Source organism: Macrobrachium rosenbergii, chromosome 51 (assembly GCF_040412425.1).
Source record: "Macrobrachium rosenbergii isolate ZJJX-2024 chromosome 51, ASM4041242v1, whole genome shotgun sequence".
Lineage (NCBI taxonomy): Eukaryota > Metazoa > Arthropoda > Malacostraca > Decapoda > Palaemonidae > Macrobrachium > Macrobrachium rosenbergii.
Genome location: NC_089791.1, coordinates 58,583,674 through 58,604,403, shown reverse-complemented (window position 1 = coordinate 58,604,403; position 20,730 = coordinate 58,583,674). Strand labels below are relative to the sequence as shown.

The 20,730-nt window shown below is 42.3% G+C and overlaps 1 long non-coding RNA gene across 5 annotated transcripts in view; it reads right to left on the bottom strand.

The window, feature by feature from the left end:
• The window catches only part of LOC136833450 (uncharacterized), a 71,958-nt gene that overhangs the window by 41,803 nt on the left and 9,425 nt on the right, over window positions 1-20,730 (bottom strand). For all 5 annotated transcript variants that reach the window (XR_010851475.1, XR_010851471.1, XR_010851473.1 and 2 more), the window contains exon 3: window positions 13,041-13,276. This is a non-coding gene — a long non-coding RNA (uncharacterized lncRNA). The remainder of the gene's footprint in view (window positions 1-13,040; window positions 13,277-20,730) is intronic.

Genomic DNA, 20,730 nt, shown 5'->3' with positions numbered 1-20,730 from the left:
TTAAGGACAAACTTCCAATGTCATACAAAGCTAAAACCTGCCCTATTCCAGGACATAGCACCAGGAACCAAATAATCCAGCCATAATGCCTTGTCACCTTACACTAACGGATTAAAAAGAAAGAAAAACCCATTATCTCACTAAAATCTGGTAGGTAAATTGGGTATACCATACCTTCCAGACAGATTACATTCAGTTGGAAGAGCTGCCCTGTAAGCTTCCTCCCACATCATCATACCCGCAACAGACATGGGCCCTAAAGTGCTGCATTTGTCGTAGGTGGTTTCAATGTCTCGGAGATAGTGCATTGCAAAAACTGACCTACACCTCCAGTATGTCATTTGGAGAATGGAAGACAAGGACAGGTTATGCCTGAAGGCTAACGAGGTGGCCACTGCTCTTACCTCGTGAGCCTTCACCTTAAGGGAGGGCAGAGAATCCTCTCCAATTTGTGAATTAGTTTCCCTGATTAGGTCCCTTAAAAAGAACGAGATAGCATTCTTAGAGCGAGGTCAGGAAGGATTCTTTACTGAACACCATAAATTGCTCGCCTGGCCTCTGATCTTCTCAGTCCTGTGAAGATACAGTGGGTAATATCTAAGAGCTCTCACAGGACAGAGACGTCTTTCCTCTTCCCCTGGGCCTAAAATTTCCATCAAGTTCTTTACTGTAAAGTAGTGGAGCCAGGGTTTTGAGGCTATTTCGTTTTTGGCAAGAAAACCCAAAGTTTGCAAGCACACTGCGTCACCCTGGGAGAAATCCACCCTTTTGTCTAAGGAGTGGAGTTTGCTAACCCTCTTAGCTGTCACTAGTGCCATAAGAAACAGCGTCTTCCTGGTTGAGTCCCTGAGGGAGACTGAGCGAAGAGGTTCAAAACATGGTCCCGAGATCCACTTAAGAACCATGTCAAGACTCCAAGAAACTGTTGGTTCTGCTTTAGGTTTGGAAGTCAAGAGATTTAATGAGGTCTGAGATGTCTTGGTTTGAGGTAAGGTCCAGACCCCTGTGATGAAATACAGAGCTGAGCACAGATCTATAACCTCTAATGGTAGAGGAAGAGAGGCCTCTGGAGGATCTTAAATAAAGGAGGAAGTCTGCCAGGTGTGTCACTGATGTCTAGAAAACGAGGCGTTTTGTCTTCTGCACCAAAGTCTAAAGATGGACCACTTTGCTTGACTGACTTTATTAGAAGACTGCAGTCTGCAGCTGGCAATAGCTTGAGCCGCAGGCTTTGGAAATCCTTTTGATAGCAGGAGTCTGACAACAGTCGAAACCCTGTCAGGCCCAGAGTGGACAGGTTTTGATGAAACCTCCTGAAATGAAGCTGTCTGAGCAGCTCTGGAATGGTGGGAAGGAGCCTCAGATAGTCCGCCAGAAGGGTTAGATCTGCAAACCACTCCTTCTAGGGCCAGAATGGAGTTATGAGGGTCATTCTGACATTCAGGTATGAATGAAGCTTGTTCAGTACTTCTCTGATTAGACTGAACGGGGGGAATGCGTACAAATCCAGGTTGGACCAGTACTGCAGAAGGGCATCTGTCACCCACGCTAGCGGGGTCTGGAAAAGGGGGGCAGAACAGAGGAAGGCAGATTCTTGGATGTGGCGAATAGGTCCAAGAATGGTTTCCCCCACAGCTTCCACAAATCTTCGCATACTCAAAGGTCCAGAGTCCACTCCATGGGAAGGATTTGGTGGTGTCAACTTAACCTATCCGCCAACACACTGAGCTTCCCTTGGATGAATCAGGTGACTAAGTTCTTTCCTATCCGATCCACCCAAAGGAAATGAGACTTCATGGTCTCGAGGAGCAAAAATGAGAGGGTTCCCCCTTGACAACTGATGTGAGTTGGCACTGTGGTATTGTCCGAGCAGACTGCTATCACTTTGCCTTGAACTTCTTCTTGAAAGTGCATGAGACCCAAATGAATCGCCTTTAATTCTTTGTTGTTGATGTGGAAACTGCTCTCCTCTCGAGACCAGGTTCCTCACGTCTCTCCGTCTCTCCTAGATGGGGTCACCAACCTGTGTCCGATGGGTCGGAGAAGTAGTAAGGACTGGGTTCAGAGGAAGCAGAGACTTCCCTTCTGCACATCTGCCCGCAGACTGCCACCACCATAGGTCTTCTTTGATCTCTGTCGTGATCGGAAAGACAAATGAGTCTGGCTGAGCCTTCCTGTCCCAACTGCTCTTCAGGAAGAATTGTAAAGGTCTTAAATGTAGTCTTCATAACCTGATAAATTGCTCTATTGAAGACAACGTGCCCAGCAGGCTCATCCACTCATTGGCTGAGCAATTCCTTAGTGAAAGGAAATGATTCACTGTTTTCAGGCATGACTCTATCCTTTTGGGGGATGGAAAAGCCCGAAAAGTCCAAGTGTCTATATGAACCCCCAAATAAAGAATCTTCCGAGATGGGGTCAGTTGAGATTTCTGAAGATTTACTAGTAGTCCTAAGTCTTGGGTTAAAATTAGGGGTTTTCGAAGGTCCTCCATACACTATAGCTTCATGGGCGAACAAATCAGCCAATTGTCCACTTTGCCAGGGGGCGAGAACTCTTGTCAAGACCTGTGGTGCTGTCGACAGGCTGAAACACAGTTCTCTGAATTGAAATACCTTGTTTTGGTACACAAACCTCAAAAACTTTCTTGATGCTAGATGAATCGAGATGTGACAATACACATCTTGCATATCTAGGGAGATCATCCAATCCCCTAGACGGATGGATGGTAGAACCGACTGGTCTGATTCCATCTTGGATCTTGTTTTCTCGATGGAAACATTCATGGCAATCACATCGAGGACCAGTCTTCATCCTCCTGTTGATCTGGGGACCACAAACATCTGATTGTAGAACCCCATCGATGTGATGTCCTCTACTACTTCTAACACCTCTTTGTTGAGAAATGCCGAGACCTCCTCTGACAGGGATAAAAACTTCTGTGATCCTGCGGAAAACGCGGTTAAGGCGATCGGCGTGTTGACTAGGGTGACCTCTTTTTGGAAAAAACCGAGTATCCTTCCTTCAGTACTTCTATAATCCATGGTTCCACACCTTTGGCGCTCCAACCCTCCCAAAACAGTTGGAGCCTGGCACCCATGGGTGCATGGAGGACTACATCTTCACTTCTTCAATGCAGGCTTAGAAGCTGATTCCTCAATGGCTCGGGAGGAGAAACAGACTCCAGCCTGAGGCCTAGACTGAGATCACTGTCTTCCTCCTCGAAAGGGCTGTCTCTGAAGGGAAGATGTTGATTTGAAAGAAAAAGTCAACCAATCCCTAGGGTGTCTAGTGGACTGGGCCAAAAGGTCCTGTGTTGATTTCTTCTGGAGTTCAAGAGTAATCTCACTGACCACTGCTTGTGGGAAAAGTGATGGCAATCAAGCAGGGGAGAAAAGAAGGGCTGACCTCTGAGAGGAAGTAACACTCTTGGAGGTGAAAGAACACCAGAACTCTTTTCTTTAAAATTCCCATGGCAAAAAGGGAGGCCAATTCCTGGGAAGCATCTTTAATGGCTCTGTCTGTGCAGTAGATAACGCTGAGCCAATCTGAGGAACAATCTTCAGAGAGTGGGAAAAAATCCTGTAAAGATCTTTTTGGCTAAGGCTCACACCCGACCAGTCAAGGAAGCTAAGAACTTCTAAAGTCTCGATGAGATTCTTCAATAAGTGATCAATTTCCATTCCAGAAAGCATCACTTTAGCAGCAGCAAAAGCGGACCTGCGTGTGGAATCTATCAGTGCAGAGAAGTCTCCCTGGGAAGAGGCAGCCACTCCCAGAGAGGTAGCTTCTCCAGTTGAATAAGACTGGTAACGCCTCTTAGGCAGGTGTGAAGGGGGAATGCAGAGAGAGGATTTCCATTGAATCTTCTTCTCCGAAAGCCAAAGGCCCACGTCTTCCAGAGCCTTCCTGGCAGACGAAGATAAAAACATCCTCAGGAGTTGGGAGTATTCAGACGGGTTATTCATTAAAAAAGTTGACTGTGGCACCGCAGGAGCTGCGAGTGAGAAGTAGTCCGGAAATGCCACACGAAAATGCTTCAGGAGGGCAATATATGCCAACAGAGAAGAATCTTGCACCGACGACTCTTCTTCCGATGACAACTGCAAAGCCGAAGGGTCCGAGGGAGTCTTCGATGGAATAGGTTTCTTCAAAAGATCTAAAATGCTATTCAGCTGGTGCTGAATTGGTTCTAGAGAAGGGTCTAACCCTCATCTGCAACTGAAGAGACTTGATGAGAGGGAATTAGTGCTGAGCAGGTAGCCAGAGTTGGCGCCGAGCAGACACGTGGAACTGGGCGCCAGCCAATGGGAGCTTGGCCACTACTGGGCGCTCGTGAGATAACAGAAATTCAGGAGCCAAACGATGCTTGGGAGCTACTGGCCGTCACTGGGTGCTTCAGCAACAATGAATGACGCCTGGGCGACAGATACTGGCGGTCAGGAGACAGCAGTTGAACAGAAGGTAGCTGCTCGGGGCTATCCCAGAAGCTGCAAGACACTTGGGGGCTCCGGGGAGGCTCTTTAGGCCTTTTGCAAGGGATGGGAGATTGTTCCAGAGCAGAAGAATGCCTCTTTAAGGGGCGAGACTTCTTCAAGAAACGCCACTGGCACCTCAAATCTGGGCTGGGAGTTCCTGGGCTCAAGGAGAGAGGGTGGACATCTGTGACGTCTCTCCAGAGGCCTTCTGTCGCAGCCTGGAGCACAACAGGCTCAATCAAGGAGGCGACTACCCGTGTACAGCTCTCACCAACCTCCCTTGGGCCTCCAGTATACCTCCTCCTAGGTTTAGGGAATCTGGCAGTGACCTTTGCCTAGGAGAGTTGGCAGGATGGGTAGCCAACTCCTCCACAATCACTTCACTGGCACTTTTATCAATGAATTTATCAAGAAACACACTGATTCACCCAATTGTGTCACTGTACTTACCATTAGACCAAACCTCTGGTCAAACTTGCTCTCAAGAATGATGAAGCAATCCAGTTCGGCAGTGTGGGAGCCAGGTGAGGGAGGAGTGGGAGGGCTTGGCGCAAAAGAGACATAGGAAACACGAGAGGTAACAATGGGAACATCCATACTCACCGGTTTGGGAGTTGAGCTACTATCTAAACCTTTACTATTGGCTCTAGAAGTTGCTTTCCTCTTTCTATCTCTTTCTAGCTTAGATAGATAAGAAGCTAAGTTCTTCCATGACTTCTCATCCCAACCTACACAATCACCACACGTTAAATTAATTGAACAGGCCTGACCTCTGCAAGAAGAACAAATGGTATGAGCGTCATATGAAGCTTTTGTTAACCTAGTATTTCAACCTTTGCTGCAATACCAAAAACTGGATGAGCTAGAATCTGACATAATCAAAAACTAGACAAAAAATTACAAAGGTTAAAACTCACTGAAAATATTCCTGGAGAACACTTAGGAAAAAATAGCCTTCCAGTGATTCCCATAAGGAACTACCAAACTATTCAATCACCAATCAGCAAATCTCGCTTAGAGAAAAAGCTGGTCAACAAAAAAGTCACAAACAATAATCAAATTCTGACAGAATAAGTCAAAATCGGTTAAAAAAAAAAGTCAAAATCAGTTGTTAAACAACAAAAACTAGTGCCGAAGGCAAATAATTCAGAATACTTTACTGAAACAGGAAGCTAACAAGATGATTCCCAAAACCAAGCTGCCTTTCTACAACTGTGTGAGCTCTAGGACAGCAGAAAACAAATAGAAACACTTTTCAAGGGTTGTTCCTCTCCATCCCAGGAAGTGGGCAGGGCCTAGTCACTGATTCGGAAGGAAAAAGTAGAGTATTGCTGCGAATTTCGAAAATTCAAGGTGCTGTTGAGTAGAAAACTACAGCAATGTAATTACGGTATGTTACTTAAATAAAAATTTCTGAATGTACTTCAAAAATCAAACACTTTCTGCAAGGCTATCACCTTTGAAAAGTACAGAAATTTTGCAAGTACACTAACTGTATATGCTGTAATTACCTTTGGTATCATATTTATGGAGGTGCAAAAATAAAAATAATACATTTTTCATACAGATTTTACACATAAAAGCGTAGAAATTTATAAATTACTTCAAAAATTAAACAAACACTTCTGTAGGGTTTCTTGAGGATTTCGCAAATGTCATGTGCCTGTGAAAAAATCCCGTATGCCGATTAGTTAGGTTCCAATGAAAAGTTTGCGTGTCTGTGATTCACACAACTCGAATCACGCAAGATCGAAGTATTACTGTACTCTTACTTTGTTCAGGTTTAAAGGAAACAAAGGAAAGGGAAAGAATAAAAATAAAGTTCAACTCCAAAAGAACCAACAGATCTGCCTACTAAAAGGACAGGAGACTGAAAAATCGATGGAAAGTTCAACTCCAAAGGAACCAACAGATCAGTCTACTAAAAGGACAGGAGACTGAAAAAACAATGGAAACAGTTCGATCATCTCAAAGCTTAGCATCAGTAGGGAAAGAAATACAGTAGTCAGAACTACTTGATCCACGTTATAATATTATCAAGGCATCAGGGGGTGGAACTAATGCAAAACATTGGTGACCATGCAAGACAACAAATATCAAACAAGACTAAACTCCTTTAGGAGGTCAAAAAATGCCAAAAGAATAGATGCAGAGCCAGCTTATGGCAGTCAGAGAGCACCCAAAGACAACTACTTTCCCTGAGCCAACTGCCAATAAACTCTTGCCCCTATCACCACTAATATAATGTTAGCATCGGGCAACACTTCAAATTCACTTCATTTAAAGCTGATAAAGAAATACACTATTGTTTTCTATTTTAGTGTAAATGAAAATCATTAAAAATTTAAAATATCCCAAACAATCAACATCAATAAAGATGTTCAGGTATGTTCAGCAGTTACTCCTAACCAAGTAATGAAGCTCTTTCCCTCTTAAAATAACATATTTTTGGAGGTGATGAAGCGAGATGAGAATGACTGTACTTAAATCTTAATCACTAAAAAACATGGTCAATTGAGTCAAGAGAAACAAGACAGGGAATTCCTCAATCTACAAAAAAAAAAAAAAAAAAAAAAAAAATAGTATGGAGAACTGATCAAACAGTTCATTACGGTTTGGTAACTTTCACAGAGTATCTGTACAACTACAAAGCCTACATGTACAAAGATGTTGAAAGACAGGTTATCATGCCTCTAAAACCCTTCCACCAATTGTTTTTCCCTCAGTTGGAATCTAATTTGCAGTAATTCATACTCTATCCGTAAGACTAGATTTGCTCATCATACTACTACCATTATGTCTCTTCAAATCACTTATCCACATTTATCATATGAGGTTGTTGCAATAAAAAAAGAAAAATTCTGTTCTAACAGACAAAAACTAACTTTACTCACTATAATTAAACATAATCAAGCAACAATCTAAAAGATGAATTACAAGCAATGGATGAACAGAGCAAAATAGCAGGAAGAAAACAAAGTGTGAAATTTAGTCATCACAATCTAGAAAATGAATTACAAGCAATGAATAAACACAGTAAAATGACATTAAGAAAACAGTGTGAAATTCAGTCATCAAATAGGGAAAAATATATGGAGAATAAATACTAGCAACAATCAGGAAAGAGTAATCAAAAACTCATAAATATGTACTGTAGCCTAAAAGAACAAAATACAGTATCTACATAAATAGCCAATTAATTAAGAGAAGCCCAACAATCCTCTCACATCTAAGGAAAGATAAAATGTATTTTCCACTGGCACACTGGCAGCTAGACAACAACTAACTAGATCTAGATGATTACACATTATCAGCGCTCTCAATGAGCTGTGAAACAGTACTGTGTATTGATACCCAAAACATTTCAAGTTTTCATCAATAACATTCCATGATCAGTTTATACGCCTTAGCCTTGCCAAACAAAAATGAAAAATTGACAAAAAATTGTGTAGAATTTGACTGAAGAAATCCACTACATCACCAAAAGGCTATTATATACCATAAATGAGGAAACTTCCATATCATTAATCATTTCACAGACAAACATTACAACATTTCTGATGTATTAAACCTAAATAGTGCCAATATTAGAACAAATACGTCTGGAAATATTTTTCATTCACATGAATATTCAAATAATTCCATCAACACTAAAATGAAAATGTGATAAAATGAAAACTCTCCAAAAGAACTGAATGATTAAGCAGAAATACTTCTTACTTGATCACTAAAAATGCTGCCAACCCTATTTCCTGTAAACATTGTTTAGAACAATCAGCCATTCAGCAAAATAAAGGGAAAAGATAGTGCTAATCTTGCCACAAAATATCATCTATACATGCCAGAAGTTTATTCATTAATGACCTCTAAAAAAATATTTGTACTAAGGGTCTTGTTTACATATTTGAGCATCTAGGAACAAACAGCCATGACTGCACTTCTTGCTTTGAGGAATGGACAGTGGGAAATCTGGTAACCGTGATTACACTGTATGCTCCACAGGAGACTGATAAACCTAAAACAAGGACATGTCATACCTAGACAACCATCTAGATGCAGTTCTAATACTTCCATCTCTTTGTAATCTGAATTTTCAAGTATGGTTCTAAAGCCATACAAAAAAACAATTATAATGTACTTCTGTAAACCTCTTTGTCTTACAATAAGGAACACGCTTCTTGTCTACATTAAAGAATACATTGTACTTTGCTTAATCAACTTATTGATTTAAAGGAATTCTCTCCAAATCCTTGTTTTAATTATACCCCATGGATTCTACTTTTTACAAAGATGATACATCTAGATTCAAATATTCATGAACAGATGTACAACAAAAAACTAAGGGATTGTCTATCAAATCAAGTTCAAATTTTTTAAATATAATATTTTATTAGGACTAAACAAGTCCACACTAATCACTGTAGCCCTGAAGTTTCTGTTATATGTACAAAGCTTAACTTACAACAAGGTGTGATCATAAAGTATTAGGACTGTTGCTATAGTAAAGGAGCTAAAATACACAGAATGAGGCCACTTGGCACAGATTGACCTTGACCCCCACTGTGCATGCACACCAAGTTTTTAATGCCCTAGCTCACTTCCACTCTTTGCAACAGTGCTTGGAAGGAATGTGTGTAGTTTGTGGTCGTCGCAGTGACTATGATGGAGAAAGTTGAGCAGAGAATCTGCATCACATTTTGCCAAAAGCTTGGCAATACCTGTGCACAGACCTATGCAAAATTACAAAAAGTGTATGGAGAGAAATGTAAGAGCTGCACACAAGTGTACGAGTGGTTCAGACGTTTTCAAGATGGCCAACAAAATGTTGGAAGTGATGAACGTTCTGGGAGACCCACAACCAGCAGAACTGAAAAAAACACTTTTCTTCAACTACAAGGGAATTGTTCATCATGAGTATATTCCAAATGGTCAGATTGCAAACAAGGAGTACTACTGTGACATGTTGTAGCATTTGTGGGATGCTATTCGTTGGAAAAGGCCAGAACTACATGCATCTGGCAGGTGGCAACTGCACCATGACAATGCCTGTCCATTCAGCGGAGCTTGTGCAGAAGTTATTTTCCAAGCACAACATCCCTCAGGTACAACAGCCACCATATTCACCAGATCGCGCCCCTTGCGACTTTTCCCTCTTCCCAAAAATCAAATCCCAGCTGAAAGGAAGATGATTTCAGGACGTCCAGGAGATCCAACTGAATGCGACAAGGCAGCTGCTGATTACCCCAGAAAACAAGTTCCAGGAATGTTTCCATCAATGGAAACAGTGCTGGATAATGTGTATGGCTTCCAAAGTGGACTACTTTACACAGACACTTATTGCTGATATTGATTGAGGATCAAGTTAGAACAGGACTGCAGCTGAAACAACGTCTAAGCACACACACAGTGACTGGACACAATCAAAAGGTTTTGCAATACCCAGCTGGAAGCATGCACACACACACACACAGAGGAAGCAACCAAACACTGATGGATGTGTAGTCACTGAACATGAGTCCAGAAAGGATATAATTAATCTCTCTGTTCAACAGAGAATTCTAAGGCCCCCACAAAGCATGCACAACAGAGATGCTGGTCCTAAGAAATATCTATCCCGACAATCATTGCAGTTAGAGTATTTTGTGTACTACTGTAGTCCCCTCCTCACCAATAAGAACTTAATTTGTAGACTACATGAACCCAAAGAATGGTGGAAGAGTAAAGTGATAGAATATATAAAGAAGCAAATTTTGCAGAGTTATTCTAACACTACAAAGAAGAGAGCAACACAAATTCTGAAGAGCCTGCAAATAGATGAAATCAAACTTTGGAGATTCAAGACTAATGTGCCTAGCTTTATGTATATTAAATTTTCAGTATGCACAGAACCCACCTATGAAACAAACATTAGTACAGATTGTGGCGAGTGATTTGAAACGTTCTGGAGAAGCATTACTGTGCTAAATGATATTCAACAAAGCAACATTAAAATTAAGGCTAAGGGATGGAAAAGGAAGTCCCTCATCAGGCTTTGGCATGAGGCTACCAACCTACTCCCATATATCAATGCTGAGACATTTTCCAACAATGGTGTGAGTGGCAATAAGTCACAACTTGGGTCCATACAATAACTCAGTGTATAACCAAATCCCAAAGGTTCTGATTCATGGCTTGTTCTCCATTAAAATCTAGGAGGAGATTTCAGTCCATCAGTGTACAATGCATACTTTGTGTAGGTCATTTTGTTTTATATTTACCATTGTGTGTGGTTTATGCTCTTCTGGTGAGCATATGCAACTTTTAGATAAGCAACTTAAATGAGTAAAAGCTTTGACTATACAGGCGGTCCCCGTTTGACGACGGGGGTTCCGTTCTTGCGCCGCGTCGTAACCCGAAAATCGTCGTAAGCCGGAACATCGTCGAAAATCGTCAAAAATCATAAGAAAACCTTACTTTTAATGCTCTGGGTGCATTGAAAACGATGTAAACTGCATTATTATTGAGTTTTACATCAAAAAAACCTTCAAATTATGATTATTCTGCCATTTTGGGGCCATATTTCTTCCGTCGGATCGGCGTCGACGTCGTCGTAACCCCGAACATGCGTCGTAAAGCCAGGAAATAATTTCTGATGAATATATTTGAAAAGCGTCGTAACCTCGAACGTCGTAAACCGGAACCGTCAGAAACCGGGGACTGCCTGTACACATTATCCATGAGGAAGCTCCCAGAAGGGTGGCTACTTTTAAATTTATCCCCTCAATAAGTTGATTACCTTGGTAGTGATAATTAAAAAAAAAGCATCTGATCAAATATTTTCCTAGTACAGTACACAAGTCCTGTGCTTGTATTTTCAGACAAATCCAAATGGTCACTATTTCACGGTGTAAGGATAAGGGTGACTTAGCATTTTCAATATGAATAAAAAATTGGAAAAAGTTATCAAAGCTCCAGTAAATATTCAGAGTTTTCACTTTAGAGTTTATAGCAGATCCAGATCCTTGACTTCCATATTCTTATTATTGGTAGAAAAATTGCCTTATACTGTTCAATAATATTAATGAGCCAAGAAGCCTTAAAATGTCCTAGACTTATCCCCATCCAGCACCAGCAATAAAAGTGAACTGAGGTTTGTAGATAAATATGTAAAAATAAATGCATTTTCTAAGACAATAAAAGCCATAAAATACAAAGGACTGTACTGTGATACTGAAAATAGTGAAATCATTATATTTTTTCGTTTAGTATGCTTACAATTTAGTGTACTGTTCAACACTGGGTGCAGTATCAGAGATAGTACAGTTCTCATGATTTGTAACCTGCTGGCTTAAATGAAGGCAATAAAGAGTAAACACAAAAATATCTCTCTCTCTCTCTCTCTCTCTCTCTCTCTCTCAACCAACGAAAACAGCAAATTATGAATCATGAGCCCTGTCTCACAAATTTACCTCTCCTTTAATTTACAGTACTAAATAACATTGAAAAGTGGAAAAAATCCAGACGGGTTTTCCCTTTCTTTATTGAAAAGACTTCTAGCATCTTTGGTTCCAAAGGCAGCCCACTTTATATTCATCTTGTAAAAGAGTTCTTTCTGATGAGCAGAAATTAGGTACAGGGTTGCCGACTGCAATGGTTATTGTCCTATTGCCATCATTCCAAAGCTTAAGGTACTAAAAAGTTGATCTAAAAGCACTTACTCCAGAGACTTCCTTCTTGATAGAGGGTATGTCCATGGGAAACGATCAGGTACTTACTTGTGTTGTTCTTTTACATCTTGCTAGCTACATACAAGACAACCACAACAATGAATAAAAATGCAGCCCTTCCTTTCACTTGTTAACCATAAGGTTCTTCTGAATAAATTTTGTAATTTAGGTGTCAAAGGCTTTGTTCTTGACCTCATTTATGTATGTAATTATTGCTGCTGACAGCGTTGTCTACGACCCTTGACCTACCTTACCTGTAGTGTTAATTAGTGACATATCTGCTGGGCTAAAGCAAATAAGAAATTACAATCCACATACAACAGAACTTTTTGTGCAGTTACTCACTTCCTTAAAATGGGATATGAAGTTATTGCGACCCTCACTAGAGAATGGTACAGTCAGGGAAGTATGAGACTGAAATGCAGCATAACTTAGACTTTACTGATCAGCCAATCTTGCTCATGTTCTTCCTCAGTGTCATTTTACATACACAACACTGAGCACAATACTTGGACTCAAATTGCTCTTTTCAAGCAATTTAATAAAACCATCATGTAATATTGTCAAGAAATTAAGAGTTGCTCATAAGTTTTCGTGTATTTTTACATAATTATCAGACCATTTGTTTTACCAGTGCTAGAATACTACTCTCTTCTCTGCTTGTCCTCAGCCTCCCACAATCTTTATGTCTTAGTGGTTTCATTTTTTCCAAAATTGATATACAGTACAATTAAAACTTTAGAACCATTCTCTACAAGTACCTTCTTTGGCAACCTTTCATAGGCTCTCTTTCAACTGAGAACTTCCATCAGTACATTTAGTACCTGCACCCAAAGAACCAGTAAATGCTACTTACTTTGCAAAACAGCACTCAAATCCTGTTGAGGTGCTCCACAGCATAACTACTCAGTACCACAGGTATTTCATTCTCTTCACTGATAAATGACTTGATAACAATGGACATGGATCTCATAGGATAGTACAGTACTCCAAAAAATAGCCGAGTGTTTTCTGACAGTATAATTAGCACATCTTTCTTGCCCTGCCATAGATAGGATGGTCTGTATACTCAATGAGGATTTCTCTACCTTCCTGATGGATGAAATAAAAAAAATTACATTATGAACAAAAACCTGCAATACATATAAAAATAAACACCGAATCAAGTTAAAAAAGTAGGTTGGATAAATATAATATTAAACATGACAGAGCCTACTATCTTACATTTTATGGGAACCAAAAACTGATTAAATATCTTTATTCCTAAGATCTAGAAAGCAAAATCTAATGTGACAGGCACACAAATCCTCAATGACAGTTCCGGATAAAATTGTCTTGACACCTGGTAAACTGCATCTTTAATGTACGTTACTTATAAAATATCACAATTTTTGAAAGTAAATATGACATTTTTATTCTAAAATAATGTTTAACACATACTTACCTGTTAGTTACATATAGCTTTAGTCTTTGATGTCAATGCAAATTTCAAAACACGCGCAGTGCTGTCCGACATCGGGTGATCGCCCTTACCTGCCCTCTGTCGGGTACTAGAACTATTCCAACATGCTTCAGAATAATTTGCCTACCTGTCCCCATGGGGAGAGGTGTTTTTTGTAGGTGTAACTAACAGGTATGTGTTAAACATTATTTATAGAATAAAATGTCATTTTAACATACAACTTACCTGTTAGTTACATATAGCTGATTGACACCTTAGGAGTGGTGGGGCAATGAGGCCAAAAGAGTTGTTAAAACATTATAAGGTTAATGTAGAAAATTTCTTAGTTCCTCACCAAGTTAAGGTAGTTGATTCCACAGTTACTGCCCCCAGTAACCTGTTATCCTTAGAGCAACCGCTGGGTATAATGACCTGGTCGCAGATTGCTTGCTGTATCAGTCATCACAGACATGGCCGTGATAATACCATTAAGTGATGTTCTGCTCAGGCGCAGCACAAACATCATGAATTACAAGCAATGCCCAACACCAAAGAAAAGCATAACCATAAAAACAGCATAAAACCAACTGTGTAAAACTAACCAACACTTAACTCACAGACAACCGTAAAAAACCTTCACACTAAAAATGTAAGTAAGTAAAGGTAGGTTAATCCTTACCCCTTTACCCAATAATGCGTTCAGATACAAAATAAAGGGGCCCTAACGCATGCACTCATCAAACACTGTCTGCACTTATAGAGATAATGCAAAGCAAATACAGACTTACATCTCCAGCAGGCTGCTTGCACAAGAATCTTAGCGGGAGAGGTTCCTATAAGCGAGAGAAGTAGAGATAGCCCTCACTTCGTGAGAGCCTCACCATACATTTTCAACCATTCTGAAATATTGTATGAGCTCAGAAATCACATCTCTAATAAAAAAGGACATGGCATTTTGGACATTGGTCTGGTGAAATTCTGACTGAACACCATAAGGAATCTGAAGACCCCAATATCTTTAGTCCTTCGTAACATTATTTCAAGGCCTCTGACTGGGCAGAGGAACCTCTCCTGCTCCTTACCCACCAATCCGGACAGACTGAATCTCAAAAGAGCGAAATACGGTGCGAAGGGGGTCCTTGCTCTTGGCCATAAAAACAGTTTGAAAGAACAAATTGCTTTTGAAGCAGAGAATCCTACTCTTATCCAAGGCGTGGATCTCACTGATTCTTAGCTGGGGAAGCAATAAAACTAAAAAGAAGGTTTTCTCGTAAGAAGATCTCTTAGCAAGCAGAATCCATAGGTCTCAAATTTCAGACATAAGCCATCAGGACTACATCAAGATTCCACGAAACAACTTTAGCATCTGACCTCTTAGAGGTACTGAAGGATTTAATAAGGTCCGTTATATCTTGGTTATTAGAGATATCCAAACCTCTGTGACGAAAAACAGTAGCCAGTATGTTACGATAACCTTTTAAGTGGATACAGAAAGGTTCTTATTCCCGAGGAACAAAAGAAAATCCGCAATCTGCGCCACCGAGGTTCTGAAGAGGAAATGTCATGATCTTTGCACCATGAACGAAACATATTCCATTTGACCTGACCTTGATCTTAAGATGGTCTTCGGTCTCTAGCGATGGATTGAGCCGCCTTCGGAAAATCCTTTGCTCTGGAGTAGACGCTCGATAGTCTGAATCGCAGTTAGCCGCAGACTTGGAGCAGGTTTTCTAAATCTCCCGAAGTGGGGCTGTCTGAGTAAATCTACTCACTTGAAGGCTCCTCGGAAGTCGATCATAGATCCATGAGAACTGGGAACCAATCCCTGAAGGCCAGAAGGGGCTATCAATTATCCTGGTGTTGGAGTGGTGCTGAAATTTCAATACCGCGACTCCAACATCTTGAACATGGCGCGTAAAGGTCCAGACTCACCAATTCAGTAGCATTGCGTCCGCTCAAGGCTGTCAGTCCGACAGGAGCAGAAGATTGGGAGCCTGTTCACTGATACCATCGCTGGAACAGGTTCACTACAGAGTAACCCAAACCTCACAGCGACAGCACACTTTTCTGCAAAATCCACTCTGTGGACAGAACCTGGTGCTTCCTGCTCAAGGGAGTCCGCTTCATGCTGAGGCCTGAATGAACTCTAGGAGTAGAATCTTGTGCTTCTCTGCCCACAAAAGAGGCTTCCTTTACAACTCTCGCTGAGGGAGGCAGAATGAGTGTCCTGTTTTTTTATGTAAGACAACGCCAAAAGGTCTGAAGAACCAGAAACTGTTTGTCCCTGTAATGAATGGTGGTGGGCAAAGTAGACTCAGGTGGATTGATTTCAACTCCTTCTTGTTGATGTGCCATTCTTTTCTGTCGATTCCACAAACTCCGAAATTTCTTTTACCCCCAACGCCGCCCCTATCCTACTTGACGAAGTCTGCAAACAGTTCAGGCCTGGTCTCATGAAATAGAGAGAGACCTTCTAATTTTCTTCGATCTAACTACCACCTTAGATCTCTCGACACAGTCCGAGATTGGCAGAGAAGGAGTTCAAGCAAGCCTCTGAATCGTGTAATGTCTCCTGAGGTAGAACTCATGGCTCAAAGTTCCCAGGAGACAATTTCTATTGACGCCAGAGTTCCAGGAGGTCTATCCAAGTTTTGCGGAACAGGTGGTCCATATCCAGAAACTGACTTTTGCGTAGACAGTCCGATTTTGATCCACCTGAAAAGCCAGGAAAAGGAACTGTCGCCCACTCCCAAATAGATCCTGGATTGTGAGGGGAGATAGGTGAGACTTCTTCCAATTGATTAGGAAGTCTCAGGCTTCTGTGTCGTTTAGAGCACTTCAACTTTCCAAGCACTGAGACTGAGACTGGGAACGGTTGAGCCAACTGTCTAGATAGAGATCTTTATTCTGAGATGAAGAGCTTGCAACAGTGGACATAACTCAGGAATACTTTGAGGGGCTGTGGACAGACCGGCACAGAGTCCTGAACTGATAAGTCTTCTCTCCTGAAAACGGCGAAGAAACTTCCTGACGCGGGATGGATCGAATGTGAAAGTAAGCGCCCTGCAGATCTATTGAGACCATCCAACTCTCGACGAAGAGAATTGGAGGACGGATTGCGTCGTTCCATCGAGAAACCGGTTTTCTCCACGAAAAGGTTGAGAACTCACGTCCAGGACTGGTCTCCAGTCGCCCGAGGCCTTGAAACAAGAAAAGGCGGTTGTAAAAGCCTGGAGAGTTGACTTCTTCCACGATCCATCATCTTTTAAAAGCATGGAGTCTACTTCCGCACCAGAACCGGTGCATTTTTCTAAGTTGCTGGAATATGCTGTCAGTTAAGGTTCTGTTGCAGGGGCCTTCTTGAGGAAGGGATAGAATATCCTTCCTTTAGCACGGACGTGGTCCACTGGTCTGCTCCGATCTCTCCCAAATTTGCCAGAACTGCCAAGTCTGGTTCCTCTACTAGTACATGGAGGACATGCAGATCACTTTTTGTAATTGAGGGATGATAGCCTTGAGACAAATCTTGCTTGTCTCGGAACGATCCCACGGGTGAGGGCCTGCCACGAAAGGGCCTATCTTGATTAACTAGAGACGCAGTTTGCGCTGGCAGAGAAGGTTGAGGAGCTTTGGTTTACGAGTGGATTGGCGCCTAAAAGGTCCTGTGTGGACTTGGAGTAAGGGAGAGCTCCCACACTTCGGCCACAAGTTCTTTGAGGGAAAAGGTACTTCTATCCAGAGGAAAGGAAAGAAGAGCATCTGAGTCCTAGAAACCTACTCTGTTTAATAAAGAGCACCAAAGTTGTCGCCTAAGAACTCCTAACGTGGAAGATGGAGGCTAACCCAGACGCACCGTCATTTAATCCTCATTCAAGCAGGACATAACAGAAGAGAAATCATCGAAATGCGCTTCGAAAGACCAAAAGACTTTACCTTCCACCAAAGCGCCAATAGTCCAGTCCATAAACTGATGACTTCCCAAAACTGAAAAACGTTTCTTCAAAAGTGTAAGGGGTGGTCCAACTCTGAAGGAGAGAAGAAAATTGTTTCAGTTCATCGCAGAACGATTTAGGTAGAATCAACGAGATTGAGAAGTCTCCTGAGAGGGAGGGGCAGGCAGAAGTTCTGCAGGAGGAGGAAACTTCCCAGGTTGCAGCAAGCCTGCCTTGCAGAAAGTTTAAAGGAGGGAAGCAGAGTGGTTTTCCTTGATCACGCTTGTCTTCCAACCAGAGTTCATTTTCTCTTAATGCCTTCTGGCTGAAGAAAGCACTAATCATAAAGGAAGAGGTAGGAGGCTCTGAGTCCTTTGCTTACTGAGAGAGAGGCTGATGCTGCAGGTGCAAAATCCTCAGGAAAATTATCACGTAGCGTAGTTTCTGCAATCCGAGCGTAGAGGAGTCTGTCTGCCTGGCTATGAAACTCTTCCACAACTTCTCCTCAGACGAAATAGGGAGAAAAACTTCCACTGCACATAGACATCTTGTGAAGGAGGAGAGGAGCCGGAATAAGAGCTTTCGAGGAGGAGCCTGAGCCTGAGTAGGGCGCCACAAGAGGAGCCTGAACTGGCGCCAAAGAGTCGGAGGGCGCTTCACCTGGCGCTACCCGAGGCGCTGGAGCCTGAGAGAGCGCAAATCTTGAGGGAGCGCCTGGAGCCTGACTAGGCGTACAAGCCCGATCCTGAGCCTGAAACTAAAGGAGGATCAAGAGACACAGATCGGTGGAGGGAGCTGCGACGGCGCCTCCGAGCCCGAGACTAAGGAGGAGGCATCAAATACACTTCAGAAGTTTTGCTGAGAAGAACCAGGCCTTCCGAAAGCCCGCCAAGAATGTCGCACTTTTCAGCACGCCGAAGAAACAAAGGAGTAGACGAGTATCCAAACTGGGGAACGATGATCAGTAGAGCCAGGATCGTGGATGAGAAGAGGCGCAGAAGCCACAGGCTTACGCGGAAACCAAAGGGAGAAACACCGAACGCTTGGGCACACTGAATGGGAAGTCTTATACTTGCACATGAGCCTTGCGCCTGGGAGAAGACTCTTCTGATGACGAAAATCTTCCGACTCTCCCAAAAACTACAGGAAGTGGGCTGTGATAAGCGAAATGTTTCTTCTTCTGAACCGCTGAAGGCGAAAGATTCCTGACCTCTTCAATGGTCTGATCGAAATTTCCAGTTTCACAGGCTTAATCACTGAGCTTGAAGAAAGACACTTCCTGAGTCGCCTAACGGCGCCTGAAACAGCCTGGGAAACAACAGACTGTTCGAGGTGCTGCTCCTCGTGAGCAGACCCCACTCGCCTCCCTTGACTTTCAGCATGTCTTCCCAGGAGCAGGAGCTTGACAGAGGTTTAGTCTAGGAGAACGAGTAGGCCGAGCAACTCACCTCCACCACACCAACACTTTGCACTGCACTTAAATTAATTCAAGGCTATCTTGAGCAACCATACGCTCATGAAGGGATCAAGATTAACGCCAATATCCTCCATGGCTTTCACAATAAGCAACTACGTCCATCTGGACTCTGATACTCAGACAACGGTAACGGGTTCAGGGATATCAGAGTCAGAATAGGAATATTAGTAGCCACGGGGATATTAATAAAGCTCTGCATAGCCAAGGGAGGATTCCGGTTTTAGAGAGAGAAGAAGAACTTAGCCAAAGCTTTCCTGGCTCTATCTTTCCTGCTCTTACATACTTCTAGATAGAGCTCTTCCAATCTTTTTCTTCTTTTCAAGTCATACTGGACATTCATCACACTTCCTCATATGAATACCTTGACCTCTACAAGCCACACAAATTGAATGAGGATCAAGACTAGCCTGACCAACCTCGTCTTACAGCTCTTTGCTGCATGTACTTGTAATACAAGACAAGACCCAAGAATCCGACATACAATCATCAGAAAAACTGACTAAATAGGTGACAAAATAACTGGCAAAGCCGCAAACCAACAAGAGAGTACTTCACCGCGAAAAACAGCCTGATGTAGGCAGATAGCAATGAAATTCGCTCGAGTGTCGACAACAATGTCGCCGGCGTGACGGCAAAATTATTCTGTAGCTACGTTGGAATAGTTCCTAGCAATTCCCGACAGAGGCAGGTAAGTGCTAACACCGATATTCGGACTGGCGCTTGCCGCTGCTTTGAAATTCCTTGCCGTGACGCTGAAAGACTAAAGCTATATGTAACTAACAGGTAAGTTGTATGTAAGCAAATGTATTTTTTCCTAACTGAAAACTGAGGTCCATATTAGGATTACTTTCAGGCGATGCCGGAAACAAACTAATGAACTTCAAACAAGGTGTTAGGCAGTTAATTATCAGTCCGAGGCGTGGAGCACGCCTGCCCGGATGTAAATATTACAATTTGCCTTCAGTCTGGTGGTATCAGATTGAGGAGGGCATGAGGTGGGTATGGGGCTGTAGGACTTGGTTTGTATAGTTAGGAAAATACAATTTATTTCAAAAATAGCATTGAAACCTGACACAATATACAAAACCTCGCTGGTCCTTTACATGAGGAGACTTATTGGTTGGAGGAGTGAATCTGAGTGAGTCTCCTGAACTGACTGAGTTCACCACCTGTCTTCCTACCTGGTCGAGCAAAGCGAGGAAAGGAAAAACCGCTCTCTGACAAAACAATGATCTGGTTGTAAGAAATGCAGGATCAGTTGTCGACTTGGGTCCCTTTGCATGAAAAGAAGAAACATCAGTTCAGGCAAAGTAGGTTAGAAGAATTGGAGTCGGATGAGACATAAAGGCAATCGCAAGTACTGGGTTTGTCTTATAGTCATGAACTCTCCCACCTTCCAAGGAAGGAATGTGTTGCTTCTATCAACCTAAACAGAAAATAGAACGGGAGCTCCGCTGCGTTACCTGCATTGACAGCCAGATCCAGCATGTAACGGCACGCCCGCTCTCAGCCCCGTGGGAACTGAGCCAGAATAAGGATGGGGAGGAAGAAGAGAGGCCAGTCACTCTACATTCATGCTCCCACCACAGCTGTACATCTTTAGCTAAAGATGCAACTGTCCTGTTAGAGGAGCCGGGTAAGCTACACAACTTGATGAGCAGCCACCAAAGGACCTAAGGAAAGTGTCCAAGGACTG